The 12,454-nt window shown below is 39.0% G+C and overlaps 1 protein-coding gene across 4 annotated transcripts in view; it reads right to left on the bottom strand.

Annotated features, from left to right (window-relative positions):
* Window positions 1-12,454, bottom strand: part of ALG9 (ALG9 alpha-1,2-mannosyltransferase) — a 222,550-nt gene that overhangs the window by 105,092 nt on the left and 105,004 nt on the right. The window lies entirely within an intron of this gene.

The raw sequence follows: 12,454 nt of genomic DNA, 5'->3' as shown, positions 1-12,454 counted from the left end.
ATGATCCTCAGATTTTTCCTTCTAGCTGCTCCAGAATAGAGGAGGCTAGAAGGAATAAATATTTTTATCATCACGATCGACGTTAAAAGCAATAAATTTCAACGCAGAGCACTACAATTCATTGTAGAACATATTTCATAGTTTGACATAGGTTACAATTCCACAATTTTAGGGTTTTACTTCTAACTGCTCTAAGACACTGGAGACTAAAACTCCAATATTACCTTTGATCTTTCTATTTCTCTCTTTAGGGGTATTTGGGCTATGGTCATTCTACCCTTTTCATGTTGGAAAGGTCTATCATTAATATGGGGTAGGGTCCAGCAATACCATTGCTAGGTATCTACTCAAAGGACTTAAGGGCAAAGACACAAACGGACATTTGCACACCAATGTTTATAGCAGCATTATTTACAATTGCAAAGAGATAGAAACAGCCAAAATGTCCATCAACAGATGAGTGGCTAAACAAACTGTGGTATATACATACGATGGAATATTATGCAGCTTTAAGACAGAATAAACTTATGAAGCATGTAATAGCATGGATGGACCTAGAGAACATTATGCTGAGTGACACTAGCCAAAAACTAAAGGACAAATACTGTATGGTCCCACTGATGTGAACCGACATTAGAGAATAAACTTGGAAGATGTCATTGGTAACAGAGACCATCAGGAGTTAGAAACAGGATAAGACAATGGGTAATTGGAGCTGAAGGGTTACAGACTGTGCAACAGAACTAGATACAAAAACTCAAAAATGGACAGCACAATACTATCTAATTGTAATGTAATTATGTTAAAACACTGAATGAGGCTGCATCTGAGCTATAGTTTTTTTTGTTTGTTTGTTTGTGTTTTTTGTTTTTTTTCCTTTTTTATATATTTTTTTATTTTTTATTTTTATTTTTTTCTCTATATTATCATTCTATATCTTTTTCTGTTGTTTTGCTAGTTCTTTTCCTAAATCGATGCAAATGTACTAAGAAATGATGATCACACATTTATGTGATGATATTAAGAATTACTGATTGCATATGTAGAATGGAATGATTTCTAAATGTTGTGTTAGTTAATTTTTTTAATTAAAAAAATAATAATAATAGGGGGAACAAATGTTAAAATAAATTTAGTTTGAAATGCTAGTGATCAATGAAAGTGAGGGGTAAGAGGTATAGTATGTAAATTTTTTTTTCTGTTTTCGTTTTATTTTTCTGTTGTCTTTTTCTTTTTCTGTATTGATGCAAATGTTCTAAGAAATGATCATGATAATGAATATGCAACTATGTGATGATATTGCGAATTAGTGATTATATATGTAGAACGGAGTGAGCATGTTTGTGTTTCTTTCTTGTAATTTTTTTTTAATTAATAAAAATTTAAAATATATATATATATGGGGTAGGGAAATGGAACTATGTGATGTCCTAGAGAAGCTGGGCCCTCTAGGTTTCAGGACTTAGCTGATCCAAGGACCCATCTGGAGGTTGTAGGTTTCAGGACAGTTTTGTTAGTGCATGAAACCATTGTGGAATCTTATATATTGCCCTAAGTGTTCATTAGGGATGGGCTGGAACGGTTGTGGTTGGGGTTGGGCAGGTTATGATAGGTAGCAAGGTCGAACCAAAGCTTGCTTAAGAGCAACCTCCAGAGTAGCCCCTTGATTTTATTTGAACACTCTGCCACTGATACTTTATTAGTTACACTTCTTTTACCCTTTTTGGTCAGGATGGAATAGTTGATCTCATGGTGCAAGGGTCGGATTCATTCCTAGGAGTCACCTCCCCTGCCACCAGGGAACTTTAACCCCTGGATGTCATGTCCCACCTAGGGAGGAGGTCAATGATTTCACTTGCAGAGCTGGGCTTAGAGAGAGTGAGGCCACATCTGAGCAACTAAAGAGGTCCTCCAGAAGTAACTCTTAGGCATACCTATAGGTAGTCTAAGCTTCTCTGCTACATACATAAGCTTCACAAGAGAAAGCCTCAAGATCAAGGGCATGGCCTATTGATTTGGGTTTCCCTAAAGTTTGACCCAGTATCAAGGGATTCCCTGATAGTAAAGTTTTATAGTTCCATATTTTTTCTCCTATCCCACAATGGACTTTCCCAATAATCTTTTTTTTTAACTTTTTTAATTGTATAGTATAAAATATATACAAAGCAAAGAAATAAAAAAGCAATAGTTTTCAAAGCACTCTTCAACAAGTGGTTACAGGACAGATCCCAGAGTATGTCATGGGCTCCCATACAATCCTCTCATATTTTTTGTTCTAGCTGCTCCAGACTATAGGAGGCTAGAGGGCTTAAATATTTTTTTATCATCACAATTGACTTTTTTCCTTCTTTTTTTTATGAACAATAACATATACAAAAACCTATAAATTTCAAAATACAGCACCACAATTAATTGTAGAACATATTTCAGAATTTGATATGGGTTACAATTCACAATTGTAGATTTTTACTTCTAGCTGCTCTAAAATACTGGAGACTGAAAGAAATATAGATTTAATGATTCAGCATTCATATTCGTTTATTAAGTCCTATCTTCTATGTATAATTCCACCAACACCTTTGATCTTTCCATACCTCTCTTGGGAGTTGTTCGGGCTATGGCAATTCTAAATTTTTCATATTGAAAGGGTCTGTCACTAATATGGTGTCATGGTCAGGTTCATGTGTCAACAGGTGGTGGTACCTGTTTCTCTGATTGGGCAAGTGCTGTCTGCTGTGATGAGGACATTTCATAGAATTAAATCATGATCAAGTCAGCTGCATCCACAGCTGATTCCATTTGTAATCAGCCAAAGGGGAGTGTTTTCTGCAATGAGTGATGCTTAATCTAATCACTGGAAGCCTTTTAAGGAGAATTCAGAAGAGACAGGCTCTCTTCCTGCTTCGGCTGGTGAGTCTCTCCTGTGGAGTTCGTCCAGACCCTCCAATGGAATCGTCAGCTTCACAGCCTGCCCTGCGGATTTTGGATTCTGCATTCCTACAGTTATGTGAGACACTTTTATAAATTTTATATTTGCGAGTGTTCCCTGTTGATTCTGTTTCTCTAGAGAACCCTAACTAATACATATGGGGTAGGGAGATGGAACTATCAGATGTTCTGGAGAGGCTGAGCTAGGTTTCAGGACTTATATGGACCAGGGACCCATCTGGAGGTTGTGGGTTTCTGGAAAGTTACTCTAGTGCCTGGAACTCTTGTGGAATCTTATATATTGCCCTAGGTGTTCTTTAAGATAGGCTGGAATGGTCCTGGTTAGACAGGGGTTGGCAGGTTATGATAGGCAGCAAGGTCTACCTGAAGCTTGTGTAAGAGCAACCTCCAGAGTAGCCTCTCGACTCTATTTGAACTCTCTCTGCCACTGATACTTTTTGCCAATACTTTTTGATTATCTGCTTAATATACTCTAGAATGTATCTAAGCATTATATTAATCTATACAGGTTTAAATTAAAGGATGTCTTTCTTACTCAATTGTTCAAATGAGCTATACAGATAGGTTGAGTTAGATTATATGCTACAGAAAATTTCAGTTTCAGATCAAGTACACCTTTCTTCTTTTGGTCTAAAAGAGTATGTATGGTTGTAATATATAGACGATGTCTTCTTTACCCCTGTGTTCTGAATTACTTTAACTCCAACCTGATGGACTTCGTTCTTATCTCTGAATATCAGGTTATATACCCATGCCCATACACATATGTAAACGTATATGTAATTATACATGTACGTATACATATACATACACATATTCATATACAAACAGCCTCTTGAAATCCAGAAGTCACCACTCCAGACGTAATGTGTCTGCTATAAAAGCTTACAATCTAGGCCCCTGTTTTCTTATAAGCATTTTTAAAAGGAGACCTACCATTGCTCTTTTGTCTCTGGCTTATTTTGCCTCACCAAATGTCCCACATGTTCATTCACATAGTTGCATGTCTCATGACTTTGTTCCTTTTTGTAGCAGCACAACCTTCATTCATAAGGATAATCCATCATTTGTCAATCTACTTCTTCATCAGTGCATCCTTCAGCCACCTACATTCATCGGAAATCATGTATAGTGCCAAAGTCCACAGTCCATCAACACTCTCAATTTTAGATAATTTCATGTTACCAGAGAAAGAAAACCAGTAAACACACCCTCACCAAATAGAAAATCTAAACCTCCCCTTTAATTCTTGTCCCAACCCCCCCGCATTATTTACCTCTACTGTTGCTGTGGTAGTGCTGATGGTTTCCTTTTGAACACAGTTCATAGCATGCAATAGCAGTTTTCCCCTCGTACCCTTGGATTTAAACACTCCTTATATGAGAATCATATCTTTGAAGTACTTCTTGCGAGAACTAATTCATATTTCCAGTGTAAAACAGTGGGACACATAAGTCTATACCACCCCTTTCAATCTTGTTCATCTTCAATATGGTAATATTACTTCTAGACCCACTAGAGAGCCACCTTCACTTCTATCTATTACCTTACATTGGAGTTCAACCTCATTAGCAAATGGTTCACCACCTCTAGCTTCTTTGTATCTCTAAGTCCCTTAAATTCTGTATTATAAGCCTCTGATTTTAGCTTTACAATGGTCATAAAAGTGGAATCATACAGTATCTATCCTTTTGTATCTGGCTTATTTCACTCAGCATTATGTCCTTAAGGCGCATCCATCTTGTCACGTGCTTCAGGACGTCATTTTGAGTTACTGCTGCATAATATTATATCATATGTGTATACCACATTTTCTTGATCTACTCATCTGTTGATGGGCATTTGGTTTGTTTCCATCTTTTGGCAATTGTGAATAATGCTGCTATGAACATTAGTGTGCAAAAGTCTGTTTGTATCATTGCTTTCAGCTCCCCTGGGTATATACCAAGTAGTGCTATTGCTGGGTCATAGGGTAACTCGATAGTTAGTTTCCTAAGGAACTGCAAGTCTTCCATAGAGGCTGCACCATTATACATTCCCATCAGCAGTGCATAAGTGCTCCATTTCTTTACATCCTCTCCAACATTTATAGTTTCCTGTTTGTTCAATAGCAGCCATTCTTACAGGTGTGAGGTGTTATCTCATTGTAGTCTTGATCTTCATTTCCCTTATAGTCAATGAAAATGAACATCTGTTCATGTGCTTTTGAGCCATCTGTATTTGCTCTTCAGAAAAATGCTTATTCATATCTTTAGCCCATTTTATAATTGGGTTCTTTGTTCTTTTGTTGTTGAGTTGTATGATTTTTTTGTGTGTAAACAGGATATCAAACCTTTCTTTGATATTCGATTTCCAAATATTTTCTCCCATTGAGTTGGCTGCCACTTCACCTTTTTGACAAAGTCTTTTGAGGTGCAGAAGCAATTGATTTTGAGGAGTTCCCATTTATCTATTTTTTCTTTTGTTCCTTGTGCTTTGAGTGTAAAGTTTAGGAAGCTACCTCCTATTACTAGGTCTTGAAGATGTTTCCCTACATTTTTTTCTAGTAGCTTTTATGGCGTTAGTTCTTATATTTAAGTGTTTGATCCACCTTGAGTTAATTTCTGAATAGGGGTCCTCTTTCATTCTCTCGGCTATTGATATCCAGTTCTTCCATGCCCAATTATTGAAAAAACTATTTTGTCCCAGTTCAGAGGATTTGGGGGCCTTGTCAAAAATTAGTTGACCTACATGTGGTGGTCTATTACTGCACTCTCGATTCGATTCCATTGGTCAATGCTTCTATCTTTGTGCAATTCCATGCTGTTTTGACCACTGTGGCTTTATAATAGGCTTTAAAGTCAGGGAATGTTAATCCTCCAACTTTGTTCTTCTTTTTTAGGAGGCTTTTAGCTATTTGGGGTTTCTTCCCCTTCCAGATGAATTTGGTAACTAGTTTTTCCAAGTCTTCAAAGTAGGTTGCTGGAATTTTGATTGGTACTGTGTTGTATCTGTAGATTAATTTGGGTAGACTTCAAATCTTAACTATATTTAGCCTTCTTATCCATGAGCCGGGAATGTCTTTCCACCTATTTGAATCTTCTTTGATTTCTTTTAGCAATGTAATATAGTTTACTGTGTACAAGTCCTTTACATGCCTAGTTAAGTTTATTCTTAAGTACTTGATTCTTTTTTTTTTTTTTTTTTTTGGCTTGGGGCAGGCACTGGAAAAGAACCTGGGTCTCCGCTATGGCAGCAAGAACTCTGCCTGTGGCCTGATTCTTTTTCTTTTTAACTTTTTTATTAAATAGTATAACATGTAAACAAAGCAAAGAAATAAAAAAGCAATAGTTTTCAAAGAACTCCTCAGTAAGAAGTTACAGAACAGATCCCAGAGTTTATCATCAGTCACCACACAATCCTTTCAGATTTTTCCTTCTAGCCACACCAGAATATAGGAGGCTAGAAGACTTAAATATTTATCACCACAGTTAACTTTTTTCTTTTTTTGTGAAAAATAACATCTACGAAAAAGCAATAAATTTCATGGTGCAACACAACGATTAGTTGTAGAACATATTTCAGAGTTTGACAGGGGTTCCACAATTTTAGGTTTTTACCTCTAGCTGCTCTAAGATACTGGAGACTAAAAGAGATATCAACTTAATGATTCAGCAATCATATTTATTCCTTCAAATTCCTCTTGAGGCTCTTCTACTGTCTTCTTGATCTCCTTTATGTCATAAGCCATTGCACTTATTTTACTAAGTACAGTTATATGAACACCTTTGATTAGTTGTTCGAACATCTGTGTCTCCTCTGGTGTTTTATTTGTTAGGCTGGGCTATATCTGTCTGCATTGTGATATGCTTAGTGATCTTCTGTTGTTTTCATCACATATAAATATCTTGATTGATTTACTTTGGGAATCGATTTCCTTCAGTAGTCTAAAGCCATGTGTTTGCAGGGTGGATATGTAACAGGATGCAGGGTATGGGGCAGTGCATACAGTGCAGTTATACAGATATAGGCGCAGATTGGGGATGTTATGTTGGTGCTTGTGAACGTGGGTACCTAGCGGCCAGGGAGGATATAGCTGTGCAGGTGCACAGGTCTGGGTGGTGTAACCCTGGTGTGCACTGGTCTAGGGTATGGGCCTCTCTGTGTGCATGCATAGAGCTGTGGCTGCAGGTCAGCATTATGCCTTCATGGGCTGGGGGTGGAAGTGATCCAACTGCGCAGGTCAGTGCTTTCTCAGAGGTGGAAAGCGTGACTGAGGACTGTGCACATGTGTGGGTCTAGGAGTGTTGTAAACTATGTTCCCAGAGCTGAAGGACATGACTGGGGGCCGTGCCTATGTTCGAGTCTAGGAGTGCAGTAAACTGATGTTCCCAGACTGGGAAATACGACTGAAGGCCAAGCACATGCGCAGATCTAGGAGTGCTACAAATTGATGTTCCCAAAGCTGAAGGACGTGATCAGGGGCCGTGCACACGCGTGCTTCTAGGAGTACCATAAACTGATGCACAGAGCTCAATGGGAGCCAGGGCGAGGCCGTGCGACACCATGGGCGGGAGGTGGGTGTGTAGCCTGGGCATGGAGGTTTGTGCACAGCCTTTATGTGCTGGCAACAGCCTGCAGAGAACAGGAAGGGGGAGGTAGTGCTCAGGAGGGGTGCAGGAAAGATGGGTTGTCCTGCACTTGGGGTGGGGGTACAGGGTGGGTACGTCGTTGTGGCATGTATATGTCTTGATTGATTTACTTTGGGAGTTGATTTCTTTCAGTAGTCTAAAGCCTTGTGTTTGCAGGATGGTTGTACAACAGGGAGCAGGGTACGGGGTGGAGCACTCAGTGCAGTGTTTTGTTTCAGGGCATGTATAGGTGCAGGTTGGGGATGTCACACTGATGCTTGTGAATGTGGGGGCCCAGTGGCCAGGGAGTATATAGCTATGAAGTTACACCAGATTAGGGGGCTAACCCTGGTGTGCACTGGTCTAAGGCACAGGGCCTCTATGTGCAGGCATAGAGCTCTGGCAGCAGGTCGGCATTATGCTTTCGTGGATTGGGGGCAGATGTGATCTAGTGGCTCAGGTCAGCACTTTCTCAGAGCTGGGAAGTGAGGCTGAGGGTTGTGTGCATGCACAGTTCTAGGGCTGCTGTAAAGTGCAGTTCCCAGAGCTGAATGATGTGACTGGGGGCCAGTGGGCATGTGCGGGCTTAGGAGTGCCATAAACTGATGTGCAGAGTTCAGGGGGGTGGCAGGAAGCTCTGCAACACTATGGGCAGGGGGACATATTACCTGGGTATGGAGGTTAGTGCCCACAGCCTTTATGCACTGGCAACAAACAGCCTGCAGGGAACAGGGAGGTAGTGCTTGGGAAGGGTGCGGGAGATATGAGTAGGGCTGCACTTGGGGTGGGAGTGTGGTGCAGATATGTGCATTGGAGGCTGGTGGGGTGAGGGCACCTGAAGTGCAGGGAATGGGAGCGGGTGACATGGTTCAGATGCACGGGGTGTGGGGTGAGTCACCAGTCACACGGCTGCGCTGGTGAGGGTAGCATGCCCAAGGAACGCGGCCTGGCTTACTTCCTAGTCCCGGGTTCCAGTCCGTGCACTCCCACAGGTTTTGCACTTCAGCACCAGGCTCCAGTTTTCTGCTTCTCAGTTCCTCAGACTCTGCAACCAGGGCTGCTGCATGTGGTGTAGAAGGCTCTCCCAGGTCAGCCACACTCCCAATAACTGCCTCAGTTGCCCTCCTGTCCCTTCTCTATCTTTTCCTTGGGGCAGAGCTAATCTTGAGCTACTCTATTTGGCCATCTTCCCAGAAGACTCCTCAGTTGCACTCTTGAATCACCATCTCAGCCGCCCTCCCATCCCTTCTCTAACTTTTCCTTGAAGAAGGGCTGAACTTGATTTACCTTATTCAACCATCTTTCCGGAACTCCTCAACAATATACTCTTAAGCAACCAGTGACATAAAAAGGAAATCACAAGGGAAATTAGGAAATATCTTGAGTTGAATGAAAATGAAAACAAAACATACCAAACTGATGGGATGCACCAAAGTCAGTACTAAGAAGGAAATTTATAGTTTTACATGCTTAAATTAAAAAAGAAGGAAGATTTCAAATCAGAGACCTAACCTCAAAACCATAAGAACCAGAAAAAAAAGAGCAAACTAAACCCAAAACATGAGGATGGAAGGAAAAACAAATACTAGAGCAGAGATACATGAAAAGAAAAATAAAATAAAAATAGAGAGATAAACAAAACCAAAATTCGTTTCTTTGAAAAGAGTAATAAAATTGATAAAAATTTCAGCTAGACTGAAGAAGAAAGAAGAGAGAGGACACAAATAATAAAACTCAGAAATGAGGAGGTAAATATTACTAATGACCCTGCTGAAATAAAGGAATATAAGAGGATACTATGAACAGCTGTATGCCACCGAATGATAGATAACCTAGATGAAAGGGACAAATTCTTAGAAACATACAAACAACCTACACTGATTAGAAATAGAAGATCTCAACAAACCAATAACTACTAAAGTGATTGAATCAGTAATCAAAAACTTCCCAGGATGCACAGGTAGTTCAGCGGTTAGAATGCCTGCCTTCCATGTGGGAGACCTGGGTTCAATTCCTGGACCATGCACCCAAAAACAAACAAATAAACAAAAAACCTCCCAACATAAAAAAACTTCACAAGGGAATTTTACCAAACATTCTAAGAAGACCACTTCGATTCTGCTCAAACTCTATCAAAAAATTGAAGAGGAAGAAACACTCCCTAATTCATTGTACAAGGCGAACATCACCCTTATATCGATACCAGATAAAGATACAACAAGAAAAGAAAATTACAGAAAATTATTTCTAATGAATACAGAAATCCTCAACAAAATATGAGTAAACCAAATCCAACAACACATTAAAAGAATTATACTCCATGATCAAGTGGGATTTATATCAGGTATGCAAGGGCAGCGCAACATAAGAAAATCAGTGAATGCAATACAGAACATTAATACAATGAAGGATACATGATCATCTCAATCAATGTAGAAAACACATTTGACAAAATCCAGCACCTCTTCTTGAAAAAAGATTAGAAAATTAGGAACAGAAGAAAACTTGCTCAACATGATAAAGGGCATATATGCAAAGCACACAGCTAACATCCTATGTAATGGTGAAACATTGAAAGCTTTCCCTCTAAGATCAGGAACAGAACAAGGATAGCCACTGACACCACTGTTATTCAGCATTGTATCAGAAGTTCTTCCCAAAGCAATTAATCAAGACAAAGAAATAAAAGGCACCCAAATTGGACAGAAAGAAGTAAAACTTTCCCTATTTGCAGATGACATGATCCTAAATACAAAAAATCCTGAAAATCCACAAAAAATTACTAGAGCTAATAAATGAATTCAGTAAAGGGGTGAGGTACATGATCAAGACCCAAAAATCAGCAGTGTCTCCATATACTACTAATGAACAATCAGAAGAATAAGTCAAGACATAAACGCCATTTACAATAACAACCAAAGGAATCAAATTTCTGGAATAAATCTAACCAAGGATGTAAAAGCTTTGTATACAGAAAATTACAAAGCATTGCTAAAGGAAATAAAAGAAGACCTAAACAAATGGAAGGAAACTCTGTGTTCATGGACTGGAAGATTAATTATTGTTAAGATGTGAATTTTACGCAATATTTACATAGTCAACACAATCCCAACCAAAATTCTAACAGTCTTTTTTACAAAAATGGAAAGCCAATCATCAAGCTTTTGGAAGGATAAAGGACTCTGTTCTAGTTTGCTAGCTGCCAGAATGTAATATACCAGACACAGAATGACTTTTAAAAAGGGGAATTTAATAAGTTGCTGTAGCATATAATTCTAAAGCTGTGAAACTGTCCAAATTAAAACAAGTCTATAGAAATGTCCAATGTAAGGCATCCAGGCAAAGATACCTTGGTTCAAGAAGGCCAATGAAATTCAGCATTTCTATCTCTGCTGGAAGGGCAAATGGCAAACAGGGCAGCATCTGCTAGCCTTCTGTCCAGGCCTCTTGATTCACAAAGCTCCCTGGGAAGCGTTTTTCTTTTTCATCTCCACAGGTCACTGGCTGGTGGACTCTTTGATTCCTTCGCAGAAGGCTGTCATGGTTCTGTGGTTCTCTCCTCATTCTCAAAAGAGCAGCTCTCTCTAAAATGTCTCCTTTTTTATAGGATTCCAGTAAACTAATTAAGGTCCACTGGAATGGGTGGAGACAAATGTCCATCTAATCAAGTTTAATACCCACAATTGACTGAGTCACATCTCCATGGAGATAACATAATCAAGTTTCTAACCTATAGCACTGAATAGGGATTAGAAGAAACCATTGCTCCCAAAAGACTGATTAGGATTAAACACAGCTTTTCTAGGCTACATAAATCCTTTCACCAGCACAGGCCCTAAACAGCCAAAGCCACCCTGAGAAAGAACAATGTTGGAGGATTCACACTTCCTAATCTTTAAAGCAAATTACAAAACCACAGTAATCAAAACAGCATGGTACTGGAACACGGACAGACACATATACCAATGAAATCAAATTTAAAGTAGAGAAATCAACCCTTACATTTATGGCCAAATGATTTCTGACAAAGGGGAGCTTTCACTCAATTAAGGAATAGTCTCTTCAACTGATATGAAAAAACTGGATCACCACATGAAAAGACTGAAGATGGACCCCTACCTCACACCATATACAAAAATCAACTCAAAATGGATCAAAGACCTAAATATAAAAGCCAGAATTATAAAATTCTTAGAAGAAAATATTGGGCTGCATTAGGCAATGGTTTTTTGGACATTACATTCAAAACACCACAAAAGAAAAAATAGTTAAATGGGATCTCATCAAAATAAAAAAGTTTAGTACATCAAAGTACTTTATCATGAAAGTAAAATAACCTGCACAATGTGAGAAAATATTTGGACACCACATATCCAACAAGGGTTTACTGTCCATATTATACAAAGAAATCCTTCAACTCAACAATAAAAAGACAACCCAACTTTAAAATGGGCAAAAGACCTGAATAAACATTTCTTCAAAGGAGATAAACAAATGGCCAAAAAGCAAATGAAAAGATGCTCAATGTCAGTAGCTATTAGGGAAATGCATAATGAGGTATCATTTCACACCCAGTTAAGAATGGCCACTAAAAAAAGAAAATACAAGTTTTGGAGAGGATATGGAGAAAAAGAACAATAGGAACACTCATTCACTGCTAGTGGGAATGTAAAATGGTGCAGCCATTGAGGAGGACAGTTTTGCAATAAGGTATAGAATTACCATATGACCCAGCAATCCCGCTTCTAAGTATATACCCCAAGGAACTGAAATCAGGAACTCTGATATATGCACACCAATCTTCACAGCAACGTTATTCCAACTGCCAAAAGGTGGAAGCAACCTACGTGTCCATCACCCAATGAGTGGACAAGCAAAATATAGTATATACACAC

The sequence above is a fragment of the Tamandua tetradactyla genome, chromosome 8, assembly GCF_023851605.1.
Source record: "Tamandua tetradactyla isolate mTamTet1 chromosome 8, mTamTet1.pri, whole genome shotgun sequence".
Taxonomy (NCBI): domain Eukaryota; kingdom Metazoa; phylum Chordata; class Mammalia; order Pilosa; family Myrmecophagidae; genus Tamandua; species Tamandua tetradactyla.
Note: the sequence above shows the minus strand (reverse complement) of the source record. Positions and strands in the feature narration are given on the sequence as shown.